The sequence below is a fragment of the Hibiscus syriacus genome, unplaced genomic scaffold (assembly GCF_006381635.1).
Source record: "Hibiscus syriacus cultivar Baekdansim isolate YM2019G1 unplaced genomic scaffold, ASM638163v2 tig00111582_pilon, whole genome shotgun sequence".
Lineage (NCBI taxonomy): Eukaryota > Viridiplantae > Streptophyta > Magnoliopsida > Malvales > Malvaceae > Hibiscus > Hibiscus syriacus.
In genome coordinates, this window is record NW_024063126.1 from 11,972,814 (window position 1) to 11,985,607 (window position 12,794).

Genomic DNA, 12,794 nt, shown 5'->3' on the forward strand with positions numbered 1-12,794 from the left:
CCATTCAAGAGGCCCCTGTCATCGTTCAATGGGTCTCTCCCACCGTTCAAGAGCCCGATTCACAATACGTCATTTGTCGACATATTGATAAACCCCCTCCCGTGCCCGATATGATGGATGTGTGTTGGCTTTCGTATGAGTTACCGGCCAGTACCATTCCTCAGGAGGAGAGGGAAACACTACCGAACACAATTACGGATAATACCCTTTGGGCTAAGACCGCAGTTGATTTTTATCTACATGAGCGGAGCCAGGGGTGTTATTTTGACATATGCAAACTCGACGATGTTATACATTTGTTTCTTGATCAATCTTGGTGGGGTATTTTATTAGGGGTTGAAGATAATGGCTATTTCGAAGGGGGGTAAGTCTTATATTCTTCTTATATTGCATTTTGATTAAATTTTTTTAAATTTATTAATAAATTCACTAATATATGTATTTTTTTAATAAAACAACATATTGATGCATGGGTGTCACGTCTTCTAGTAATAATGAAATTGAAGAAAATAAATACTCGATGGAATATTATGCCGACGTCTTTTCACGTAGCCCACTTGAAGGATCCGAGAGATTCTTCATATACGTTGGGTAATGGAAAAGCTAAACTTTATCCTGCGTGGTGGGAGGTCGATAAGGTTAGTATTTATTTTTTGAATATTTTAAAGGTGTTCATAATTTTTATTTGATGTGCGCAATTATTTATGATTGCAGGTGTTTATCCCTGTTTTGGAACGTCGTCATTAGCTTCTCGTCGAGCTTCAGCTCCCATCCCCGAAGACAATGGTATATGACAGCATGTTGAATTACATACCATTGTCTGATTTGAGAGATATTATTACAAAGGGATGGAGCGCTCATTTGGCTAAATACTTGGCCACAACAAACGCAGGGAGCCAGAGGGGATTGTGGTCCTCTCGTATGCATGTGCTTGGAACGTTTGATGACAGGAAGTAAACAGTTTCTACCTCCCACAGATAGAGATAAAGGTGCAATAGGCTTGTGGTTTAGGCATTTTATGGCTAGATCGATATATGCGAGATGTTGCCTACCTCGAGACGCTGCCTACCTGCATTCGCGTGCTGAAAGTGTGCATAAACAATTGGTAAGTTTGAGCAAGTGTTGTTAACATATATACTCTTTAATTGGTTTGAAAATATTTGGTTAAGTACCTATAATTCAGTAATTTGCTGCTTGTTGGTTTTAGATGTGTAGAAAGTGTTGTTTGAGCAAATGTTTGGTTTCTACAGGTTAATCATGAAGTGAGTTGCTTGAAATTGATGTATTTGTGCATAAACAACAGTCTGAGGTACACTTTTTTGCTTGTTTAATTGAATTTTATATTGAAAGTTGATTTGTTTAATTGATGGGGAAATAAAAATTATTTTCTGCTTGTTTAATTGATTTGTAAAAGTTGATTTGTTTAATTTGATGTATAAATAAGAATTATTTTTTTGCTTGTTTAATTGATTTGTAAAAGTTGATTTGTTGTTTTAAATTCAATCTGGATTATGTTGAAGGTAAAAAAGACCTGTTGAAGGTACAAATTCGCAACACGAAAGTCAAATTCGCATTACGATTTTATCGTTGCGATAGTCAAATTCGCAACGCGAAATAAGCATTGTGATAGTCAAATTCGCAATGCGAAAGTCAAATTCACGTTGCGAATTTCGGTTTGCGATTTCGCGTTGCGAATTTGACTTTCGCGTTGCGAATTCAAGGAAAACACCTTCAAAAAGATAACAGACAACGATCTAATAAGTGATAACAACTGAACATATCATAGCAATGTTCAAACTCAAGTTACTAATGAATGTCTAACTGAAAATGTATGTACTCACACATAAAATACACATAATACAACGTTTGCATTTAAAAATCACCTAAGTTAATAAGTCCCAAAAGGTGAAGCCGGTTGTGATTGGGATTTTGATTTTGATTGCGATTTTGATTTACTTTTGCTTGGCACCATATGTGCTTTGGATTTTGTTGAGGATCCCTATTTTGGTAGAGAAAAAGATGATTGTGATGGCACTGGTGATCTACAGGTCAACATTGTATGACCATTTTCCTTGCACCGACTACATGTCGATATCCTCTTCTCTTCACCCTTAGACGGTATACGATCGTGATTTTTTGGTCGGCCAGGTAGCCTGCTGTCCATGACTGGTGGCAAAACTGTTTATAAGTCATCTGGTATGTCCCACTCAGAAGGATGTGGAATAGGGTAGACAATCTCGGCATAAGTCTGTCGATATACTTCTGTAGTGTAGCAATCCATAGCGTATGGGCTTGAATCATCTTGGTTTAGATGAAGAGCAACTTTTATAACATGGCCACACGGATAACCAGATGTTTTCCATTTCTTACAACTACACGTCTTTGCATTTAGATCGACAAGCCCATTTAAGTTATTATCCAATACTTCAAACAAAGTGTTTGAACATGGTTCAACTCTCCATGACGTTGACTTCACAACACGTTTCGTTATCTTTTTTTCAGTCCATGGTGTAACACGATGTTTCAATGTTCCTGTAAATTAAAATAAATAATACTTAGTAAAATATATTAAATATGATAAGTTCTGAATTTAAAGAAATAATACATGCATGGTTTCTTTTCTTGTAGTACCACTGTTGAATAGAGTCTCAAAAAAACTCCATTAACATAGTAATGGGTAATTTCTGGGAATGAAGACTTAGAGCGTTGATTGATTCTGCACTATTAGACGTCATGAAACTATATCTTGCTCCAAGTTGATGTACTCTTGACCATATTTCAAACCCAATATCTTCTAGTGTTTGAGCACATTGAGGCAAAACATGTGTTAAACAATTTATATGCTTATTAAAATCCACTTCCCGATAAGCTTTTACAGCCTTCCAGTATGTCCATTTGTGATTTTTATACCAGTAGATCTTGATTTTAGATTTCTGTACAAATAAACACCACAAAGTCCATGAAAAACATATGGGAAACACCTTCTAACAGCATTGTCAATTGAGTTTGCCCTATCGGATATGACTGTCAGATTGCTAATAGGACCTATGTAATCCCTAAGATGCCCCATAAACCATGTCCATGAATCAGAGGTTTCAGATTTGCCAACCCCGTAAGCTATTGGCAGTATCACATTGTTAGCATCCATGGCTACTGCTAATAAGTTTACTCCATGGTATCGACCTTTCAAATGTGCTCCGTCAACTATAATAACTGGGCGCATGCAAGTAATAAACGAACGAATCTACAAAATCATATACACAAGAAATATAATCATTTAAATGTGAAATGCATGCAACTAACAAAAATGAGTCAACAAAATTATAATGATTTACTAACCGCAGCACCAATGGTGATAAACAGCAACTCAAAGCGTCCATCTCTATCTGTTTTGATATGAGTTACAGACCCATGATTTTTAGCTTTAAATTGTGACAATAAGCCGACAGTTGGGCAAACGACGCTTTGGCGACCCCCTCAACAATTCCAAGGCATAACATTGGCTCTCCAAGCTTGAGAATATGAGATACTAATCTTGAACCGAGAATTCATGTTAGTCATAATTTCATGTCCCCGATATACCCTTCCATTCAAAAACATTAACTCAGCCAGAAAATCATTCAACACCTTTTTGTTTGCCTGTCTATGGTGAGGAAAAACTTGGGTTCTTGAACATGTATGTTTATCAATAAAAGTCCTAACTTGAAACATTTCGCAATCTTTTATCCTCTTTGCAATCATACGCCACACGTACAGTTTTTGTCAATCATACACTTTGTTTCGAAACGATCTTTGCTTGATTTGTTAACTTTTAGTTGATAGCCATCTTCCACACATTTTGTATACAAAGCTATCTTCAAGTCTTCCTTTTGTATCAAAACAATCATCTTTCTTGATATGAATAACTTTTGTGTAACAATCAACTGCTATCTTTACCAACTCTTCTTCCGGTATCTGAAATAATTCTGGCATATTCCAATTATACTCCCGTGGTATTTTCTTTTTTTTCTTTTCTTTGGGGACTTCTTCTTCTTCTTCTTCTTCTTTAGGGTTATATGAATTACAGAATGGATGTTCAACGTGTTCATTCACAGTCGTAACTTCCTCCTCATTATCATCAACAACATCTTCTTCGGCAGCGACTGTTTCATCATCAAAATTTGGGTATTGACCAATATCAAAATCATTACACGCATGGTCTGTTTCTTCTTTTGAAACATCATCAAAATCCTAGTATTGACCAAGATCAAAGTCCGGGTATTGACCAATATCAAATTTCGAATACTGACTAGTACTCACAATTTTTTCTGTTGGCTCATAATCGTCTAACTGGTCAATACGAAAACCGGAATTTGGTGCTGAAAGTTGATTGGTATTTGGATTAGGAAAAGGTTGTGGGTTTTGAGATTGTGTTTGATATTGTGTTTGGTATTAGAAATGTGGTGAAACAAAATTTTCTTGGTGATGAAATTGTGGTGGAACCATTAAATTTTGAGGTTGATAACAACGTTGTATATTGTGAGCACCATAAACTGGGGTTGAAGAACTTAGTTAATTACTACCCGCTACTGACCCAACTTCACTACTTCTAGGTTCAACAACATACAATGTAACATCATCTTCTTGCGAAACACTAATGTAAGCAATGAATCGTTCAACATCTTCATTGTCGATTAACAAATAAATTTTATCTTTTCTCTGATAAGATAGCCTAAATCCACTTAGAGGCTCTAAATTCAATGTCTTTTCAACACGTAACATTAGAGTTTCATGAGTTAACTTTTTTAATGACAGTTTTAGTTGAAGATTCATGGGTAAAGGCACATATTGTAAAACACTATGAACATTCTCCCATGACCCTCCAAAACACAAATCTATCCAAACATGATCAACATTAGATGATTTCATTCTACAAATTGTAAATTAATTTACTAAACAAACGAGCTATAAACTACATATCATCATTAACTTAGAGAAAAACATACTTTATTAAGTTGATAGTTGATAATTTGGGAGAGAAATTATTGAAAAATTATATAGAAATAAAATTATGTAAAAAACAATTAGAGATGGGGAAGGATGTCGTTGGATATAGGAACGGATGTCGCCGGAGAGAGTGATAGATGGAGATGGAATGAGTTGCGATTTAGGGATTTAGGTTATGAGTTGCTGCTGCTGCGTAGTTATATACCCAAAACATTTATGTTGCGAAACTAAAACCTGTTGCGAAATTAAATTCGTGTTGCGAATTCGAAAATCGAGTTGCGAATTTGAAATTCAGTTGCGAATTTGAAATTCAGTGTTACAAATTTGACTATCGCGTTGCAAATTTGACTTCTGTGTTGCGATTTACAGATTCGCGTTTCGAATTTGTCTTCAGTGTTGCGAATTTGACTATCGCGTTGCGAATTTGACTTCTGTGTTACGAATTTGACTTCTGTGTTGCGATTTACAAATTCGCGTTGCGATTTACATATTCGTGTTGCGAATTTAGAAACTGGGTTACGAAATTGGAGTTCGTTGCAAATTTGAGATCTCATTACGAATTTGTTGGTCATTTTCGTAAATCCAAAAAAAATTAGTTAAAATCATATATTATAAGACATTTTCGGTCACTAAGATTATTTTCTCTTTACAAAATTGTATTAATAAAACTTCAGTAAAAAAACAGAATACATTGGAGAGAGTCCTAGAGCTTATGAAAATTCTTTAGTCAAACTAATAAAGTAATAATTACAATGTGGAAAAAGAAACAGATTATCTTGCCGCCTGTACCTATTTGCTTACCTGACGAAAAATGGTCATGTTAAGGTTCCCATCATTGTTCCCATTGTCCAATGCTTGACAAGCATTTTCTATGTCTCGAAAACAAGTAACAGGCTCTTTATTTACTGCTAAAACCATGTCACCTTATTCCAATAAAGTTTCAGCTTTCGATCCCGCCAAACGACCTTTAACACGTAATACTTGCCGTCGAACTGGGATCTTTCTTAGCAAGAGCCTAAAAAGATAAAATAATGATGTGACCATGTGGAAGGGATACACGTACACAAAGAAAAATGCAAAGAGGCTACTCTCCCTAGCATGATCTGAAGTATTGCCAGAATCTTTTTTCAAAAACAAATTTTGATATTCAAATTTGAAAGAAAAGAAACAAGAAGAATACTAACCCAAAGCTTCTGGCCTTTGAAAGCAGCGTAGTATAAAATTCAACCTCTAAAATCCTAACAAGTGGCATCGGCCTTTTGACGCCATTTATGAGAAGAGGCAGTCCATTCGCACCAGCTATGATCTTGTCAAGAACTTGGCTCATTGCATAAACTGGGATACCCCTCACAAATTGATGATCTTCTGATGTATTACAATCAAATTTCAGCTGAAATCATCGATGGCAAGCATCAGAATATTTGGGCATAATGCAGTTGGTTCAAAATCAATAGAAGAAAACCTTTTTTTCTCCTTTTATATTTTTCAGTCCAAGTGGAAAGTGGAAACCCCTTCCATGCTCATCTGTTAGCAGGCCTGAAAATGTACTACCAAAATCTGCAAAAAGAGAGAATTATTTTGTATATTGAAATCAGCACTAGGGTAGAATTAGATTACTCCTAAAGTAATGACAAGAAAACATACCAGTATCAAGCTCAATTACTTCCATATTTGTTGCTTTGTACCGTGGACATGGATTGGTCACAATTGATTTCCTAGATGTTGCTAGTAAGCTTCTACATAAACCCACATGATAGACTGAATCTCCTCGACATAATGCAGGCTCTGTCTCAAATAGAACACAATATAGAATGTAACCAAATTAGAAGTGTATTTTACTTTGTATTAAAGTTGTATTTTATGATTAGGTTTATTTATTTGGTAGATAAGATAGATATCTATTAAGATAAGAGTTAGATAAGAAGTAACCGAGTAGAACTCCTCTGTAAACAATAATCTAATAGGACTCTAATGTTGTAAACACGGCTTATTTTAATCAGGCTGTTTGTTTACTTATTTTAGGATGAACAGAAAAGAGAAAAACTCTTTTTTTTCTCACAACTTACAGTAAATGCTTGGCAAAATTAGTTTTGCAGTGTTTAATCAACAAAATTACAAGAATCACAAAGGAATTCAATATTAACTTTTCACTCCCAGCTCCTTTTCCATTGCAGAAAAACAACAGACTTCCTTCTAAGTATTACCAAAATCGGTTTCTAACAATGTTAATAAAAAACAGACCGGTGATCAAACTGGTCCAACATCCTGTTACCGGTTCTCAACCAGTTAAACCAGCAGTTCAATCAAAATGTATATTTCGTTTTTTATGCTTTGAGCCTTTATTATTAAATTCTTTGCCCATGTCCAATATTAGCTGTTTAGCCCAAAATTGAAATTAAACCCACACTTATAGGGCATTTTTTCTTTGTTTCTTACCTTGCCATATCAATCTTCATGCTTTCAGCTTTCACGTAATCACAGTTTCAATCTTTCACAATCTCACTCTTCATGAACAAAAAAATCTCACTCGTCTTCACTCTTCAGACTTCACTAAAAAATTTACTCATCTTCAGACTTGTAAAAGTTGAAAGGATGAGGATTTGGATTTACAACTCATCACTCTTCCCATCCATCATTGTGCCCCATCCAAGCATTTCTTCTTTAGGGAACTTTAACTATGTCCGTATCTCATTTTTTTTTTTATATTTGATTCTTGCAGAATCCACATAAGAACCGAGGGTCCTTTTTAGTGAAATGTTTTAGGCGGATATATGGGATTTTTAATGATTTTTTCCAGAATTTACAATATAACTGTTTTTTCACAGTTTTTTCCGGTTCTGGATATAGGTTTTTTTACTTGTTTGAAACAGTTCCATCAACTCTGGTTCGATGAACAGCTGGACCATCCAATTCACCATCGAAACAGCCGGTCTGGTCCAGTTCAACAACATTGGCTTCTAAGAACATAAAACTATGATATTTTTATTCTTTTCTCATCAATTTTCTAACCATATTTTCAAGGACAGAAAGAAGCATACAATATATTTGCAACAAGAAGATAAAACCCAGTTGCATAGGACAAATACGTCAAATAATTGAAAATGTAGAACCTACCAGGAAGTAGTTCTGCAGCACGGTCCACAGAAGCACCAACAGGCCCTAGAGCCAAGGGGTCATATGCAACTAGAGCATAGTTGTGAACAGGGTGAAGAAAAACAACCTGCAGTTAAAAAAAAAAAAAGAAATTCAATAAAATATGCTACAGTTTTCTAATATGTTCAATTTAAATAGCACACCTCTCCAGGAATTTCAATTGGATAAGCAGCAAAGGACAGCATCACATTCGACAAAGAAATTGCAACCGTATTCTTGTCAACAGCAACCAAGCCTATATTACGAGAATGATGAATAATGACAGCAGTCCCAAAAAAATGCTGTGAATGGACACCATCAAGCATGCCTGAAGGTGGCACATGAACCTGCAACCATGAAAGTCGACTTAGGTTGTTCTAATAAAAAGGGGGAGGAGAAACAATAACAGACCATAACAATCTAAACAACAATCATAACAGCAGTAAGAATTCATACAATATAATGATCAAAGAAGAACGATTAATGACTTAAAGAGAATGGTAACATCATCATTTACCATTACAGTTATGTTGTGACCAAAAAACATTAAAAAAAGGAAAAGGTCAAACTGTGTAGTTCACAAGAAATGAACTATGTCAATCGAAAGATATTTGTTACCTCAAACATTACAAGAGTAGGCTCTATTACTCTTTCAGCAATTGAAGCATTAGCTGCTGCAGCTGTTGGGCCTGGACAATCACTTAACAGAGGATTTTCCATGGAAGTTTTATTCTCCAGCTTAAGTTCACCAGTTTCATTTACCAAACCATCAGCAACAGCTCCATCAGATGACATATCCTCTTCTAGTCTTTTCTTTGAACCAATACCAGCTTCATTCTCAGAATGCAATTCTGCAGAAGCATGCTCATAACAGGTTTCCATACTAGAAACACCATCAATCAACTCATGGCGGTTAATTTGATGTCTGTGTTCCAGATGACTGGCTTCACCATTAAGACCAGATGATGGCATCATGGACTCTGGTTGAAAGGTGGGCTTTACTGTCCATAGTCCAGAGCTGTCATCACGAGTGTATATCTGTGGAGGTGCATACCATTCATGGCGATCAACTGAGACCAAGACAGACTGTATCCATCAATAAAATCACAAGATTCAATAAATAGCACAGATAATCTCGACAATTATAAATCATAAGTCCCACCATGTACTTCAAAAGATGGGACAAAAATCAATTTCATAATAAACAACTGCAACTACTATCCTCACTGCATATTTGGTTCAATTTACCTAATATATAACCATTCAAACCAACCAGAAACACTTGTAAAGTGTCACATTATTTGGATCAGTATGATTAAAACTGAATTGATGTTTCACCAGATCCCATGACCCTGATCAAGACTCAACCATGATCTGTGTAAAATTCTAAATGAAAATGGATGTTAAAGCAGATTGGTTTTAGGTCATAGAAATTTAGAATCCCACAGTGAAGTCGAGACATACACCCCAGTGCAACTGGGGGCTACGACACACCAATTTATTAGTGTCTTCAAACCGTCCTCATGAAGTACCTTAACAAAAAAAAAGGGCCCACCTCAACTAAGTTCCATAGTTTTCTTGAAATGCCTTAATTCTTTTTTTCTTATGCATAGTCTTTAAAATTGACAGAAGAAGACAATGCATACGTGCTATCAAGAATAGGAAAAAGCGGTGTTGCCTATTTGTAAATACTTGTAGATGAAGGATAAATACAGCTAGAATTTTGATGGTGGCTTTTAGTAAAACTAAAAAAGTTAAGACAAGGAATGGTGTCAAGTTATCAAAGCATATATAAATTTAAGTTCACTGGGAATAAAAATAGTGACAGTTATTCTGTTCGATAAACATTTATGAATCTTTTTATAATTACCCCCTGCATCGCTAGGGAGAACCTTTTTGTGCTTGGTGTTCAAGCAATAGAGCATCTTGCATCCTTTGATTAAGGGAGGATATAACATCACTCAAGAGCCTAAACGTCATGCTCCAAATGTTTGAAGAACCAGTCTAATCTTTTCTCCAGGCTCCTTCCAAAGGATGCCAACTATTTTAAGAATCCTCAGGCAAATAACTGAAAATCATCATATATTGAAGGTTTCCTTCTAAACTGAACATCCCAAATCCAGCCCATAGAGCTATATTCACCAAATTCAAATAATTTGCCATTCTTGTTTGTGGAAATAGAAAACAATCTAGGGAAAATGACCAAAAGAGGATAATCCATAGCCCAAATATCTTGCCAGAACCGAATAAATTTACCATCACCAACTTGAAAACTACACATGCTTCTAAACTTAAAGCCAATAAAATCTTCTTTGAAATGATTATTCACCACTGATCTCCAAATCCAAGAAACTTTAGGTAGAATCTTACTGTCAAACAGTAACAAGGATGAATCCAGTTTATATTTAGAATAAATAAATTCCCTCCAAACAGACTCCCTGTCATTGGCAAACCTCCAAGACCATTTCCCTAAAATCGATCTATTCATCAAGTTGAGATTCAGAACACCTAAACCCCCTCATTCTTTGATTTGTACACATTAGGCCAACTAACCCAGTGAATCTTGTTTTGATATCTCCTCGCCAGCAAATTTCTTGATGATGGCATGTCGAGGTACAAAAGCTCTAAATAGCATATACCTGCAACATACGAAAATTTAGCTGTCAACAAACCACTCAAAGCCCACAACAATAAAGAAGCAACCTCATGATTTGAAAAAGATTAGAGTACATCTAATTGTTGTATATAAGACTTCAATATTCTCACTTTGGCCAAAAAAGATAATAATAAATGATTTTAGTAGAGAAATGTTTTGTCTTGCTGAAAGCAACATATATATGTCATCTTTCAACCCCCAAAATTGATGATGCAATCTCATGATGTGATGCCAAGGGAAGGAGAAAGTGTTTCTTAAATGATATTATGATAATAATAGAAGTTCATGTTATATTTTGGATTGAAATTAAGTTTGGCAAGTTGGAAATTTCATCTTGGTTGGTGGCCAACTTATTGAAAAATTCATCTTGGTTGGTGGCCAACTTATTGGAAATTTTTTTGGTAGGTGGCCAACTTATTTTTCATGTTAGATCCCTAAAATATTAGGTTATTTATTAGGTTATTTATAAGTTTAGTCCTTAAAACTCAACTATAAATAGGCCTAAGTATTTCATTAGAAATCATCCTAAAAACAAGTTCTCTATTCCTCTTGTTTTCTTCATTTTCTCACTTTGGGAATTCTAAAAAATTCCATTTGTTGTAATATTTCTTGATAGTGAAGTTATCATCCGGTGTGGTGCCCGAGGAGTAGACGATATTCTCGTCGAACCTCGTAAATTTGGTGTATTCTCTCCTTTATTGTTTTTTATTCGATTTTTCCATTGTGTTTCAATATTCAATAGTTTGATGGGTTTATCCACTGTGCAACCTTTAGTGTTTTGATCTTCACATTTTAGGTCAATTTTGAAACTACGTTCGTGTGGGAAATAACCCAGTTTCCGTAATAATTGGTAACAGAGCTTCGGTTGAGGTTATCCTGGTGGTTCCGTTGCTGAAAAGATATAGTTCATGTTATTGAATATTGTTCATTAGAATTTAAATGCCAAAATACGGATCAGTTGAGACATCAAGCTCTTCATCTGGACCGGTGAGGAGGGTGATGTCAAATGCAAATTTCTCGGTGGAGTTATTCCATGGATCCAGTCATTTTGGCATGTGGCAAGGCGATGTGCTAGACGCTTTATTCCAACAAGGTCTAGACATAGCCATTGAGAAGAAAAGCCCGAATATATGGAGGAGAAAGAATGAGAAACAATTAATCGTTTGGCGTATAATACGATTCGATCTTATCTTTTCAGGGAATAGAAGTATGGCTACAAGAACGAGACTTCTGCAAGTAAGATATGGAAAGCATTGGAGGAAAAATTCCTAAAGAAAAGCTCTCAGAATCGTCTCTACATGAAGAAAATATTGTTCAGATTTGATTATCAACTAGGCACCAGTATGAATGAACACATCACTACGTTCAATGAGCTAGTGGTAGACTTATTGGGCATAGATGAAACCTTCGATGATGAAGATTTGGCCTTGATGTTGTTGTCATCTCTTCCAGATGAATTTGAGCACCTTGAGACAACGTTACTTCATGGTAAGGATAATGTTACCCTTAAAGATATAACTGCTGTTTTGTATAGTTATGAGCTTAAAAGAAAACCAAGAAGGAGAGCAAGTACGAAGCAGCGGAGGCCATAGTGGCAAGAGGTCACTCGAAAAGTCAAAAGCCAAAGTAGAGAGAGAGATCAAAGTCGAAGTCCAGACTGAGAAAAGATGAATGTTCCTTTTGTCATGAGAAATGCCATTGGAAGAAAGATTGTCCGAAGTTGAAGAAGAAAGGAAAAACTGCTCCAGATGCATGTGTTGTAGAGCATGATGCAAATGACTCTGACATATCATTGGTTGCTTCATCAACAATATTCCATTCAGATGAGTGGATATTAGATTCGGTTTATACCTATCATATGTCCCCTAATCGGGAGTGATTCTTCGATTTAGTAGAACTAAATGAAAGAGTTATTATATGGGCAATGACAATGCCTGTAAAACTGTTAGGATAGGTTTAATTCAATTGAAGAATCAAGATGGATCAACCAGAGTTTTGACTGATGTCCTATACGTGCCTA

The 12,794-nt window shown here is 35.6% G+C and overlaps 1 pseudogene; it reads right to left on the reverse strand.

Moving 5' to 3' along the window:
- Positions 1–12,794, reverse strand: part of LOC120165456 — a 69,350-nt pseudogene that overhangs the window by 45,774 nt on the left and 10,782 nt on the right.